General features: G+C 33.1%; 1 long non-coding RNA gene across 1 annotated transcript in view; it reads right to left on the reverse strand.

The window, feature by feature from the left end:
• Window positions 1-1,137: 1,137 nt before the first annotated feature.
• Window positions 1,138-15,846, reverse strand: part of LOC138918547 (uncharacterized) — a 79,910-nt gene continuing 65,201 nt past the window's right edge. Inside the window, exon 4 of the long non-coding RNA XR_011428037.1 lies at window positions 1,138-1,169. This is a non-coding gene — a long non-coding RNA (uncharacterized lncRNA). The remainder of the gene's footprint in view (window positions 1,170-15,846) is intronic.

The following is a 15,846-nucleotide window of genomic DNA, read 5'->3' on the forward strand; positions in this document are numbered from 1 at the left end:
ATTTGAACTCTTTGGAATCATTTAATACAGTTCTTGAAATCTTTTTAAATTAGCACTAATTTGCAGAACTTTCCTTTTCACTTTTGATTTCAGCTACAGATCATCAAAATACTTTGCCTCTTTTATTTTAAAAGATATAGAACTAAACACAATTAATTAGGGGACTGTTTTCACCAGTAACTTTTCTCCAAATGTTAGCCTAAATTCTAAGCTAATGTTGAATCTTATTAGAAAACAGATTAAATGAATATCATTGAAAAATAATATCATAAACTTAATTCTGTATGTAAATATCTGAATGGTAAATATATCTATATTTGTCTTTGACATTAATAAAACTAAATCACATTTAAAATGTATCATCTGTTTAAAATAATGATTACATAGCTATATTTTGAAAAAATATATGTAAATTATTTCCTGAAGTTCCTATATGAAATTTAATAATTTTCCCATTCAAATTATAATGATGCACATATGAGTAAAGTTTATTATTTTGCTATATTTGAAATGATCATTAGATAACATATTTTTAAAATGAATATAAAGAGCTATCTCCTTTTATTGCATCAATCTAAGTAATACTCTTTAAAGCTTAATTATTTGTTTAAGTAATATTTCAATAGAATTATGTTCAGAGTTATGTCTAAAAGCAAATATTTTCCAAATCATCTGAAATTCAGGGTCATTGTATAATTTAATGTCATTTTAAATAAAATCTGACATAAAATTTATCATAATCTTCCTAGTCAAAAATCTATCCATTTCTCCTCTCTACACTGATTTTACCCAAGAAACTTGCCACATGCTCCCTTTGTACTAGATTATGTTGGTATATGTTTCATTCAAGAGAATTGTGTGTTCCTCTGCAGCCACTAGCAATGTTTATACTTTCGTGATTACAAGCAGCAGCATACCATCAGAATCTGTATATCAATAGCTGAGACCTGTGGGTTTCTGTGAAGCCACTCCAGGAGCAGCATTTTACAGATCTTGCCCTTAGACCACACCTTATTTCAATATTATCGCAGTGTTAATGTCATATTTATGCTTTCCAAAAGACATATTTACAAGCCCCAATTATAAAGTTGAAGACTAAAAGAGCCTAAAGGGACTACTTACCCAATCCTAGGGCAGTGAAAATCTTTTTAACCATGACAATCAAAAAGCTAAAAGAGAAAAAAAATTTTTTTTGACTACGTATATAAACATAGTTTTCCAAAGCAGAAGATGACAAAATCAGCAAGCAGATAATTTAAAAAATTGCAGTGCAAGTGGCAGATGAATGACTGGATCTAAGCTATACCAAATGCTTAAATATTCTCCAGAAAGAAAAACTGCCAAAGGAAAGATAAGAAAATATATAGAAAATTCATTGAAAAGCAAATTCAAATTGCTAACTAACATGAAAATATATTCAAAGTTACAAATAGCCCCAGAGATAAAATGAGAGTGAGATATCAGTCACCTCCATTAGACAAGGAAAAGTTAAAACAAAAAGACAACTATCAGTGAGTGTGGGAACAAAGCAACATGGACACTCTTACCAATTGCGGGTACACACGTTGTTATACCAAAAACAATCTGTCGACATCTATTAAAATACACAAAAAACCCAACACAAACACCTATATACCATGAATCCATTACTGGGGATACATTACATCAAAGACAAGGATGAAAGCATATATGTACAATGAGGCTTAATACTCATTTTTGAATAATGGTTTTTAAAAAGTGAATAAAAATAAATGCCCATTAATACAGGAATGAATGACTTTATAATGGTACAACCACATTGTCTATTATAGCTCTTATATCAAAGCTCACACAGTTGACTTGTAGGATTTTTATGAGGAATGGTTGAGTGAGAAAAATAAGATGAAGTATCTGTAATCTAACCCATGTTGGTAATATTTTTGTAAAACTAACAATGATGAAATTCCTGTCTGTGTATGTTTGTGTATAGGTTGAAAACATAAGACACTCTGTAGATTTCATATATGAAATGTTACAATAAATGCAGTAAGGGGTTTACACAATCAGAGAAACTGCTACTAACTTTATGAGCCTGAATCCTCAAGCTAGTGATCCACAAAAGCTCAGGAGGAGGCAGCTGTGAATTTCATGTCTTTCTACAAGCTCTTCTACACCTGCGGCCAAAGAATAATGGCCCTTGTTTTCCTCCAATCTTCCGAATATCATGCAAGAACCTCTCATTGGTAGTCTCTCATCAAGAACCCATATGACAAAGGTAGATCATAGCTTTTCACCTGGAATCAGCAATTATATGTGCATAGAAATAGCACAGAAGGATAAACACCATCCCTATGCAGGGAGGGGGGCAATGGTGAGTAAAAGGGAGTCAAGAAAAGAGGAGGGAACGAGTTAATATAAGGAGGAAAATATCTGCTCTAAAAAATCCAGTATATAGTTACATAGTATAATCCTAAAATCATTTATATACTTATGTATACATACACTCAAATACACACAATATACACAGAATGTGTATTTACACAGGCATGTGTTAAATAGATTTCTTAATATATAGTGGGGTTTTTTTACACATGAGGTTTTCTTTTTTTTTTTGAAGATTGGCCCTGAGCTAACATCTGTTGTCAGTCTTCCTCTTTTTTATTTTTCTCCTCTTCCAAAGCCCCAGTACATAGTTGTATATCCTAGTTGTATCTCCTTCTAGTTTTTCCATGTGGGATGCCACCACAGCATGGCTTGACAAGCAGTGCTGGGTCCATGCCCAGGATCTGAACTGGCGAATCCTGGGCCACCAAAGCGGAGCACGTGAACCCAACCACTACACCACCAGGCCGCCCGATATAGTTCTTTTCCAATCGATAGAGTCAGAATAAATTTCAGGTACATCAAGTATATGTTGTCAAATGAAGCAAATGAACTTCAGACTAATGTCTAGTGTATGGTTCTATTTTGTAGGAAAAGAGATCATATCTTTAAAAATCAAAATTCATATGTGTTACATGTTGTGGCTGTGTATATTTGTAATAGAGAAATGAAAGCATATTAAGGTATAAATCCTATAAATACGTCGGAGTTAAAAATTATGATTTCAAGGTACTGTTTTAGTTTCAGCATCCCCTACCTGCCAAATAAGAAAATATTGTACATTTACCCTTAAACTTTTACACATGTGTTCAGATCATCTGTAGTACATAGCAGTCAGTATTAATATTAAACATCAAAAGAAATTCTATGAATCTTGTAATTTGCAAACATATATAACATAATACAAAAGTTACGCCTAAATCAATTGCTTTCCTTAATTAAGTTTCCATTAAGTTCTAGTCATCATGACTTTGGAAAACATAAACTCATTTGCATTGAGGCAAACACACAAGTTGTTTGTGCATAGATTCATTTAAAATTCCTTCAAAATGAGTAATTCTGACAGCTGAGACTGAAAAGAAAGAAATGGATTTTCACCAACAGCTCTGCTTGATTTATTTTGATTTGAAAATCGATGATGGAATGTCCATTTAAACAGATGAAGTTTCCACAGTTGAATCAGGTTTCTTTAAGTGCTAAATACAGACAAACCCCGGGAAGCATCGTGGCAGCCATTACTTTACACTCCCATTTCAGAAAATAAGTAACATAATACAAGTTTCTGCAATTAAGCCAGTCCTGGGACCACTTTAATGAATATGTTTTATGTACCTGAAAGTCATAAAAAAGTTGCCATTGGGTAAAGCTAGAAATTGCACTGAGTGTTGTTGTGGTTGATATGATGGCTTATTTTCATGTACTACATACATGTATTTGTACACATCTATGCACATGTATTTAAAAGATATATACATATATATATATATATATATATATACACTGACAAATAGGTTACTTTTAAAGGAAAACTAGCATATTGTTATAACAATGATCATTATCACTTTAGGTCAGCCATTATGTATATGGCTGTGTTTGTATGCCTGTGTGTGTGCACGTGTGTGTGTGTGTGTGTGTGTGGTGAATCCATTTATCTTAACATATTAAATATTAATATAATTTCAAAAACAACCAAGGAATAGCATTTTTACAGTATTAGTGTTTTACATACATTTGTGCTGTATGAAGTTGAAATAAAGATATTTTCCTAATTTCAGTTTCTACCTGAATTACCTATTAATAATCAAAAACCTGGAATTTACAATTTTCATCACTTTTTCATGTACATGTAATCTATTGTAAAATGTTGGCTCAAATGAATCAGTAATGATAAGTAGATAATTATTGGAATTTATAAGAAATGAATAACATTTAGAAATTTAAGAAATATCATAATATTGAGAACAAAAGTCTCAAGAACTTAAGAAAATTCAACCCTCTTACATATCTATAGGGGAGAAAAGAGAAAAAAACACAACAAACGAACTGATAAGAACCCAAAAACCAGGTGAGAGAAGTGCTCATGTTTTTGTTGTTGATTAAAATGCTGTAAAATTCTATTAAAGAACAAATATTTTACATATGAAGTGAAGATTATATTAAAATATCTAGATAAGGTACTCCATGCATGGGAGTTATAAAATAGTGTTCATCTCAATATTTTTATGCTAATTTGAGTTCAGATAGAGTTCAAAAGAAAGTGATTTATGATCATGAAAGGATATTTGCCTCAGAAAGATTTTAAATAAGTTTCCCAGCCCAGAGAACTACCATTTATTAGATTAATGGTGAGTTTTGTGACACTGAGTAAGCAAGCAGGTGAACGTTTACTTTTCTTGTTGACATTTCTAAAAGTGATAGTTCCTTTTGAAAATACTGAAAAAGGGCTATTGAAACCAAGATATAAAACCATCAATATTCTTTTGTGTAGTTTCTCTTACTATAGTCACTTGCTCTCCTTTTTATCTGTTTCCCTGCATCTTAAAATACTATCAGCGTTCATGATTTATTAATAATTCCTGTTATTATAAAGTCATAAAATAAATTCAGCCATTCATGTGCATATTAATTTATTATACATTAATATTTAAAACGCGGCTGTTTTTCTAACTTGATCTGAGATTCACAGTGTAGACATGGATATAGCCACACAGAAAACCTTCTTAGGAATAGAAAAGTCTCATAGGCACTTTTGACCCTCCTGAAAAAAGAGGGGATAACAAAATCAAAGGAAATAAATAGAACAACTCTTCTTACTAATACTGTGGGAGAAATTAAGGCATCAGCAAGGAAATAGACATGGAGAAATGGCTAGGCATTAACAATTGAATCTTTTTTATTAATTATTATCATTAAAAATAAAATAAATTATTCAGGATAAGGATATTTCCTAGGCAACATCGCTAAGGCAGATGAAAGCATTGCTCCACAATGAAAAAAATGCATGAACAAATGAAAACAAATTATACGTTGTATTTTATGAAATGTACTTGTTTTAATATATATTTTTATATTTTATGGAGAAGACCTGAGGAAATTTGTATTCCTATCAGAAAGAGCTGAATACATTTCTGGCAAGTTTTTCCAATAAATATTCTATCACCTTCTTCTATATTCCTGTCAGAATATCACAGTCTTTTTCCATGATAAGCAGCTGGGCATTATTTATTTGATTCTATCCCAATATCTCCTGAGATTCTGACTTCCTTTTCTCTCAAACACATTCCAATATAAAAGAAGGCAAATCACGTAAAATAAGGCCACTGGGGAAGTTGTTGTTAGTGATCCAGGTGGTAGAACTCGTGGATTCACTCACATCTCCAACATTTCTCATACTTTTATAACTGACATCAAATTCAAATTTGCTAAACTGTCCTCAGTGAATGGCTATGAAGGAAAGAAAGGAAAGGAAAGATTTAAGAAACAAGGAAACCAATTATTCAACATTTTGGTTGTAGATTTGGAACCCATATAGAACCCTAACGAATTTTCTTGTATAGTAATATAAAAATATTTTCCCTTCACACTTGGACAGTTTAAAATAGGCAACACAAAGCAATAAATTCTTCTGGTAAAGGTACTAGACTATGTATTCTCCCACTCTAGCTAAATATTAAATGCTAGGCTAACTTTTATAAGGTTAAAATTATAAGTTCAATATTTTACTGTTTATTGCTTTTTCTTTGCATCCTAAAATGGATTCTGATAGCCCACCTCACATTCTACTTTTTTTAAGTCCAATTTTGTTTAAAGTTACCATTCTCATTTCTAATACAATAGACACATATTAATAGAAGTAGTTCCAGGGTCTAGAATCCAGAAACAAACAAATAAATAAATACAAAGAATTAAGGGAAACTATGTGGGAGAAAGTGTCTAGATACCTGGAAAAATAAGGACTCTACTTCATTCCTGGTATTAAAAATAGAACAAAACGGATCAAAGCATTAACACAAGTAACCAAAAAATAACAGGAAAAGAATATACGGGGGTTAAACAAATAAGAGTCTTTCAGTTGAGACGGCCTTTCTAAACTAGACGTAAAAACCATTAGGGATTAAAGAAAAGAATTGATGCATTTGACTATACCACATTTTTACAAATGAAAAAAAATTCTATACAAAATAAAATGCAAAAGATGAACTAATAAATGTATTCACAATACATGTCACTGGTGAAAAGCTATTTCCTTCATAGATAAAGAACTTTCACAAATTAGCAAACAAAAGAGAAATGGAAGAGAACAATGAACAATTGTTAATAGGCCCAGTTAAATGCAAATCATGGAATAAGTCCTGATTTATTCTCAGGGAAGGAATAAAAATTCTTTATTATGATGTATCTTTACCTATATCCAATTACAGTAGATACATTGTTTTATATATTCAGAAGTTGATTCTCTTTTCATATTATACCACTGTCTCTGCTATTATTAATTTTTATTCATTCAACAAACATTAATGGAGCACCCAAGTACACCAGCCACTGTTCCAGTAAATGATAACACTGCAGTAAACAAAACAGTTCTTGCTCTCAGAGCTTATATTCTAATAGGAGAAATAGAAACAAAACCAACAAACAAAAAAATACAATAAATGCCAGAGAGTTATCAGTGCTTTATAGCACTTACATGGGTAACAGCAATGCTGACATTAAATAAAGTGAAAATCATGTCAGAAGGGGTATTTTGGATAAGACAGGCAGAGAAGGCATCTTTAAGGAATTGGCTTACGGATCAGAGACTTGAATAATGTGAAAAGCTGTATCATAAAATATCTGAGGGAACGACACTCCAGCCTTAGGAAACAGCAAGGAGAAAGTCTCTAAACCGGGTGTTCGTTGGCAAATCAGAAGAACAATAAAGCAAGAGAACGAGTGAAGGAAATACGGTAGAAAATGATGAGAGATAGGCGGCTCAAGGCAAATTTTGTAGAGGTATCAGGGATTATTTTTTAGTTTGTCAACAAATGATGAAGTGGATATACGTGTGTGTGTGAGAGAGAGAGAGATAGAGAGAGATGAGTGACCAGTTAAGTATTTCTCCAAGCATTGTGGAGCAATGGAATGAATTGCGGATTACAGTAATTACGGAGATTGGCAATAAAAGGGGAGGAGAGGGCTTCTGAAGGATAATCAAGAGTTTGATTTTGACCTTGCTCTTAGATTGTTGATGTTGTACGAGCTGTGGATAAATATAAGATTGGTGAGAAGTAGGGGCTGGAAGTGTACGTGTGATAGTCATTAGCACATTGAGAGTGTTTAGAACATGGAACTACAGGAGATCACATTGAGAATAGAAAGGTTCTGAGAACAGAATCTTGAGTCACTCAAATATTCAGAGGCCATGAATTTTAAAAGATCCAGCAAAATAAACTAAAAAGGGGTGCCCAGCGAGGCAAGAGGAGAAGCATAAGTGCAATGTGTGCCAGTAGCCATGAGGAATGGAGTAATTGCCTCTCTCAGTGCTGGTGTGTCTTATGGTATAATTTTTTCGATAATTCACAATATTCGTTATATCAATCAAATTAATTATAATAAAAGCTTATTCTTTCTTTGTAATATTCTTCTGATGATTATTTATGCAAGTATTTCAACTTAGTTTTTTAAGGAAGTAAAGCTAGAAATGTTTCTGCCAGCTGTGATTTTAGCATTTTTATGTACTTGAATGAATTTTAAAAATATCTATCCAGTTGACCTGGTTCCAAAACTCTTTTGATAATAATTCAAAATTTAATATATTTAATTTATATTGCTGGTCATCTTCAGGACGGATTTGTGTAGAACTACAAGAAATATGCACAAGCTAGTTGCAAACTTTATATTTTATTTATTCTCAATTTGATAATTTTGCTTTTGAAATTTTGTATTTTCAACACTGTTCATTTTCCTTATAATACTGAATTTTAATCATAATCCATTATTTTCATAGCATGACTAGTTTATTATTACTCCAAAGATAAAGTGATGAACATGTGTATTTAACAATAAAAATATAAGTAAAAAGAATAAATACCTCAGACGCTGAACTTTCAGTTTCACAGGCTTACGCTACTGTGAGGTACAATGGCTCAGAAACTTTCAAAGTTCCGTGAAACCTTCCATCCTAGAGTGACTCTTGACATAATATAGAAATTAATCTTTTTGAGAATGCGCCATTGATTATTAAGTCCATTACCGAACAATATTTTTCTCAGATGTCACATCAGTCTCACTTTCTTAATTAACCTATGGAACGAAAATGCTTTTTATATGGTCTATTGTGAATTACAAATGAAAGTAAGTTTTTTTTCTTTAAAAGTGGACAATAAACTTGACATCTGTAATACAGAAAATTATGAGACAACTATTTCCCTTTTAAGATTAACATATATCAAGTGAAGGCAGCCTAAAGTACTTTCAAACACACAAAGAACTTTAACATTGACAATTTTTCAAAGTAGTTTGGCAAAAAGAATACTAAAGCAAACAGCAAAACCATGGGCACTGAAATCAGGTGCAAATATCATCACATCTCATTTCTTTTTCCTACCGAAGTAAACAGGTTTTACCACTTCTTGACGGATAAGGAGCCAAGTATTTCTATCTCAGAATTCGGTACTGTCCCTTTCATTAGTTCAAAATCGTTGGGTACTTAATGTGTTGTTAAGTAGTGAATAAGTACAAATAACACAACCTCGCTGTTTGTTGCTGCTGCTCCTTACTACCGCTGTCAAGGAGTGGTCCCACGAAATTCGTTGGCGTATGCTAGGGTGTGCTTTCCTGGTTAGAAAGCAGACTATCAGGGGTCTTCGTCTTCAAAAGAAGTTGAGGAGCTACGCTCAGTTCTCAGTGTAGTGATGGGACTCTGCTTGGATTCCAGGAATAATCGTGTGCCTCATCATTTCCAGTAATGCGCCTAGCGTTCAATAAAGCACCAGCAAGTTTTGAACTGATCCAGCAGGCCTTAGCATTCCACTCAGCTTAACTACACTTTAAACAAATTTCTTCCTGACTCTAGGCCCCTGACCTGCCTTTTCTCATAGTCTTTACTTTAGAAAACTTATAATTGTAAATTCTTTTATTGTCCCTTTAAAATGTAAGTTTTCTCCCAGCCTCTTGCCAGTTTTTCAATCTAGCACTGTCTTTCTCAAGGACTTGAGAGCCATCCCTTTTAAATGTTACCTCCCAGAAAGATAGTGCCCTTTTCAGGCTCTGTGGAAGGGTAGAAGTCTAACTTCAATAAATGACAATCAACAAACACAGATGGGTTACTCACATCAGCCAACCTTACCTGTAATTGTCCTCCAGGACTTTTTCACTAGCCCACCTCAGTGCTTCAAAACTTTCCTACTCTTTGTTTCCGCAGTGTTGAGTTCAATCTATCTCCTTCTGTTGCAATAGTCTTTAATGAAATCTTCCTTGCCTGTTTAACTCCATCCAGTGCAATTTCCCTTTGACAGTACACAAATTATGCCAATTCCCTTTTCATTCTCCTTTTCTCCTGGTATCAATGCAGAATTTTTCTATGTTTCTCAGGATACAAAATGTCTCAAAGATTCTTTCCAGGAACATGGAGACCACACATGTGCGTGCACACACACCCGTAAACACACACCCCTTCACCTTCACAAGCAGGGCTTTCATGATTATCTCCAGAGTGTGAGGAAGTACTGAGCTCTTACACCAGTAGTCAGAACAATCTATAGTGATTTAATCTGATAGTTGTGCCCAGGGAACAATGAATTTTATGATGCAGCCTTTCCAGAAAGCTACCACAAAATAACAACAGCAAGAAAATATAATTCATATACTTAGTGAATTAAAATAATATGCATTTTTTCACTTAACATATTAGTAACCTGTGATCATGCCTTCAGTAGAACCACAACGAAAGTATTATTCTTGGTGGCTAGGTATATTACAGTATGATTAATTGCTCAGGGTATATTTTCTGAAAAGTTATTTTTGGTAAAATTTATGAACCATTTTAAGATTCTTGATGGAAATGGCTTTCCAGAAAAATACTAAGTGATTTCTTTAGCTGAAAATGAAAGTGCCTGTCATCCCATAACCTCAGAAGCATTAAGCATTGTCACTTATGAAATATCTGGACTTCTATTTCTGGAACTGTAAATAATGACCTAGATATCCCTCCCCCAAAAAAACTCCTGCAATAAAACAGCTAGAAAAACAGACTAAAATATGAAAATATCCTCAGGAAACTGCACTGAAGAGAAGTTGAAAGCCAGAATGGCAAGAGGGTAATGACCACTTTAGCTGTCCTGAGAGAACCTTACCTGTCTTCAGAACCAAGGAGCGTTTATGTTATTGGGTCAACAGGATGGGAAGACCGTGCACAGGTCTCCATGAGGAGAACTGAGGCCTAGACACCCCTCCCATCTCCATCACTCACATCAAACCAGAACATGAAGAGCTATAGGTCAGGGCCTGAGTGGACCAGAAGCAAATCTCCCATTAACAGAGGAAGAAATAAGGATGTTTCTCTGGATTGGCTTGAGCTCTGGAGGTATAAGATTCCACATAGGTAATTTATAAACATAGGCCATCGTCAAAAGAACTTGAGTTTAAAATTCCTAAATGTCTCAGGCAAATAAGAGCCATGGAAACTAATGTTATTTTCTGGTTAATGATAACCCTGAAATGCCCCCAAACAAGAAAGAAAAATTACTTGGAGAGAGCCATCCTGAATCCAACAAATTGCATTTCCACAGATAACACAATACTGATCATGACATCACCAAATTTAGAAATTATATAAAGAATTAAGCCAACCTGAGTGAGAATCATGAGGAAAAGAAAAAAATATATTTATAGGACCCCTGAAACCGAGAAAAGATAGACAAAGATGTAACCAGAACATGGTCAAAGAATTATTTTAAATGGTAATGTTAGAGAGAAACAAGATTCTATTAAAAATACTAGGAAGATTTATATAAAAACAATTTATGTAAATAATAAATATACTATAAAGATTGGAACAAAGACTTAATTGCATGGACTAAGTGGGGATTTAAATTCTGCTGAAGGAAATGCTAGTTAACTGGAAGATATTTGCATTAATTAAAAAATAGTACTTGGAAAAAAATAAGGAAAATATTGAAGGAAGTTTAAGATGTCCAATCATGCAAGTAGTCAATCCAACGTATATCTAATAGAGTTATCAGAAGAAGATAGTAAATGCCAGAGTAAGAGGTAATGTGTAAGAATTTTTTTTAAGATAGCTAAAAGCATTTTTCCTCTGATTCAGGAAGCAAAACTAATAAGAAGTAGACTTAGAAAGAAGTGGAAGGAAGGAGGGAAGGAAGGAACCATATATAGAAATGGAAAGCAAAAAGTGCATCAAATGAAAAGAAAGGCTACTTTAAATTATGACAATTTGATAGTTCACATAAGAAAAATATTAAAACCAGAAGACAATGAAAATCTACTTTCAATTTTTTGAAGAAAGTAACTGTCAACCTATAGGGCACATTATGTTGTTCTATCCAGATCCCACTGTAAGAATGAATAGTGTTTACAGAAGACACTAGAAATGCTGCCAGCAGACAGCTTGCAGCCATCAGCCTTCCTCAGGCATCGTCCTCTATGGAGGAGAGGAGAGCTGCCTCCACCAAAATCACCACCCCATCCTGGGGCAGCCAGTGTCCAAAGACTCATCCTTGAAGAGGAAGAAGGCACTTGGCTTCCTCATCTGCACTCAGAATAACTCTGAAGGGCCATCCTAGCTTCAGAGCTCCGTGGGTTTGATGGAGGCCTTATTTGAAATTGTAGCTCACCCTAACATATTCCTTTCCCCAAGAATGCTTCCTTCCCTTCCTCCGTGTTCCCTAAAGCTGCCTTGCACTAAAATCTTGCTCTCATACTATGCTCCAGGGAACTCAACTAGCCATATAGCCAAAAAGGAAATAAGCAAAGAAATGAGAATTCAAAATTAAGGGCAAAACTTTATTGACCAATAAATAAGTAATAAACCCACAAAACCTTCCACTGACAAATGGTAAGTTCTCAGCAAAAAAAGTCTATAGAAAATTCTTTTGGAACAAAGAAAATGAACCCAAGATCAGAGCTTCAAGAAAGCAATTTGAACAAAGAATTTGGTAATCAAAAGGATAAACTATCATTGACTGACAGCATAAATAAGAATAAAAATAATGAATAATTTTGGTGGATAACAAAACAAGTTGGAATTAAAATACTGGACAATAATAACATGTATAATATGAGAGGATATTAGGAAACATTTTTCTAATATCTTTGTACTATAAGGAATGAGAATGGGAGGAGCATTAACAAAATTTAATAACAATGATAACGATAGATTATTACAAACAATTTATAGAAATGCATTTGGAAATGTAGATAAATTAGGCAACAGGCTGTCTGTCACTTACACGCTATCCCAAAGGTAAATACTTCTTTTTTTTTCCTTTGGTGAAGAAGATTGTCCCTGAGCTAACATCTGTCCCAATCTTCTTCCCTTTGTATGTGGGATGCCACCAGAGCATGGCTTGACGGGGGATGTGTAGGTCTGCACCTGGGATCTGAACCCACGAACCCCCGGCTGCCAAAGTGGATGGTGCAAACTTAACCACTACACCACCAGGCTGGCCCAAATACTTCTAATTTTTAAGTCCATACATTGAGTAAATTTTTTGAAATCTTTATAAAAATTGGAACTTAAAATACTTTTTTGTTTCTGCCTTCTTTTGTTTCATATTGTTGTGAGATTCATCTGTTACCACAAATGGCAATAGTTTATCATTTTCATTGCTGTAGAGTAATACACTGTATATCTTAATTCATTTATTCATTTCTTGTTATTTTTGATGGACATTTGAATTGTTTCCTAGTTTTGACTACTGCGAAAAATTCTATTACTTTTTTGTACATATCTTTTGTTCCCACATTTGTAGGCATTTCTGTTGAATATTTGTCAGAATAGAATTTCTGAATCATAGGGGTTGTATATCCTTAGCTCTAATAAATAATTGTAGTTTTCCAACATGTTGCCAATTTATACTCCCACCAGCAGAATTTTACACTTCAATTGCTTACGCCTAGCCATTTAAATGAGTGTGTAATCGAATCCTATTGATGTTTGATTTTATTTTTCCCTTTAGATGGGTGAAGTTGAGCATATTTTCACATACTTATTGGTCATTTAGATAGTTTCTTTTATAAAGTAGCTATTCCACACTTTTGTTTATTTTTAAAAATTTTTAAAATTCGGTTGTTGGTTTTGCCCCACAGTTCTTAGGATACTAGCAAATATAAAAATGAAGTGATGAAAACAGACATTCTTCTTTCATTCCTACCTGCAGGGAGAACATTCGATATTTCACAAGTATGAATGTTATAGGAGTTGAGTACCTACTCTTTATAAGATTAAGGGCATTCTCTTAATTTTCCTTGTCTGATAAGATTTTCCTTTTCTAAATGAGTGGTTATTGAATATTAACAAATGCATTTTCTGCAAATAGTCTCCTCCTCAATGTGGTGAATTACATTATTTATTTATTTTTATTATTAAAATCATTCCTGGAATGAATAGGCATCCTATTACAATGTGTCCTCTTTTTCATATACCACTAGAGTTAACTTGCTAACACACTGATTGGGAATTTTACATCTTTGTATATAAGAGAGTGACATACATTTTTACTTTCTTGTTACCTGCTTCCGTAAATTAATACAGTGGCCTCCTTAAATAATGCAGAAAATATGTCTTCTCCTTTTAGTCTCAGGAAGTGTATATGTAATATTGATGTTATTTCTTTTGTAAATGTTTGGAAGAAATAACTGGAGAAGCCATTTGAATCTGTAGTTCAACTGGTGTGAAGGATTCAGGTACAAAACCTACCTCTTCACAAAATTTTGGAATATTAAGGCTTTTAATTTTTTGTGTCAATTTTGGTAAGTTATGTTTTCCTAGCAGTTTGTCCACAATATCTAAATTTTACAATGTTTTTACATAGGGTTGTTCACAATATTCTCTTATCTGTTTAAAGACTATAGCTTCTTAGGTGATCCCTTTTCATTCTGAATATTAGTAATTGTGCTTTCTCTTTTTTGACTCTGTTTTGCCAAGAGATTATAAATTTCACCGGTTTTTAAAAAGAAAACAATCTCAATCCTCAGATATGCTGATTATCTCTATTGTACATTTGTTTTCCATTTCATTAAGTATAGCATTATCTTTATATTTTCCTTCTATCTTTCCAAGAAACTGATGCATACTTAAATCATTGATTTCCTGGCCCTTATTTTCTTTAATATATGTATTTAAAGTATAAAATTAACATCGGAAAGACTTTAGTTTCATCCTACAAGTTTTGAAATGTACTCAGCTCAAAATATTTTTGAAACTCAATTGTGAATTCTTTTTCTACCCATGGTTGATTTAGAGTACTGCTCAAAATAAAAAGTTACACTTTTCTTATCTTTGTATTATTTATTTATAGCTCAATTCTACTCTAATCAGATAACATGGTGTTTATGACTTTTTTTTTAATGTTCTGAGATTTGCTTGCTTTAAGGTGCTGCTTATGGTCATTTTTAAAATATATATGACAAAATATATATGACAAGAATATTTGGAAAACGTATTCATATATATAGTGTGTGCAGTATTGGGTGCCGTGATCTATATATGTCAATTGGGACAAGTTTGTAAATAGTATTGTTTAAATCTTTTATACCTTTCTTGTTGCTGTGTCTGTTTCTTTCTTACCTTATTTGAGATTTTGTCCACTATTTGAGGAATTATTTCTTTTCTTTTTAATTCTTTCAGTTGAAGCTAGTTGATACATGCATACAGATGTTAATCATTAGATTTTCACGATAGATCAGACCTTTTATCAATAGGATATGCCCTTTTTCTACAGTCATTCTTCTTGAATTAAAATCTACTGTATCTGTTATTAATATAGTCATATTAACTTTATTTTAGGTAGTGTGTGCATAGCATGTATTTTTCAATCATTTTTACTTCCTATAGACTTATATTTAAGGTGTGCTTCTTGTGAGCTTAATACAGTTTTCTTTTTCTTTTTCTTTTTTTTATGTTAGCCTTGAGCTAACATCTCTTGCCAATCTTCCTTTTTTCCTTTTCTTGTTTTTCTCTTCAAAGCCTCAGTACATAGCTGCATATCCTAGTTATAAAACATTCTAGTTCTTCTATGTGGCGTGCCACCACAGCATGGCTGAATGAGCTGTATGTACGTCTGCACACAGGATCCAAGCCAGCAAACCCTTGGCTGCCAAAGCAGAGTGCGTGAACTTAACCACTATGACACCAGGCCAGCCCCTACAGTTTTCAATTTAGACTAAACGTAGCTATTTAATTGGATTTTATCTGTTTGTATTCTATTAAGTTTCTCATGTGTTTTGATTTCAATCTATAATTTTATTATATGTTTTCTCTTTGCT

This window comes from Equus caballus, chromosome 17 (assembly GCF_041296265.1).
Source record: "Equus caballus isolate H_3958 breed thoroughbred chromosome 17, TB-T2T, whole genome shotgun sequence".
NCBI lineage: Eukaryota > Metazoa > Chordata > Mammalia > Perissodactyla > Equidae > Equus > Equus caballus.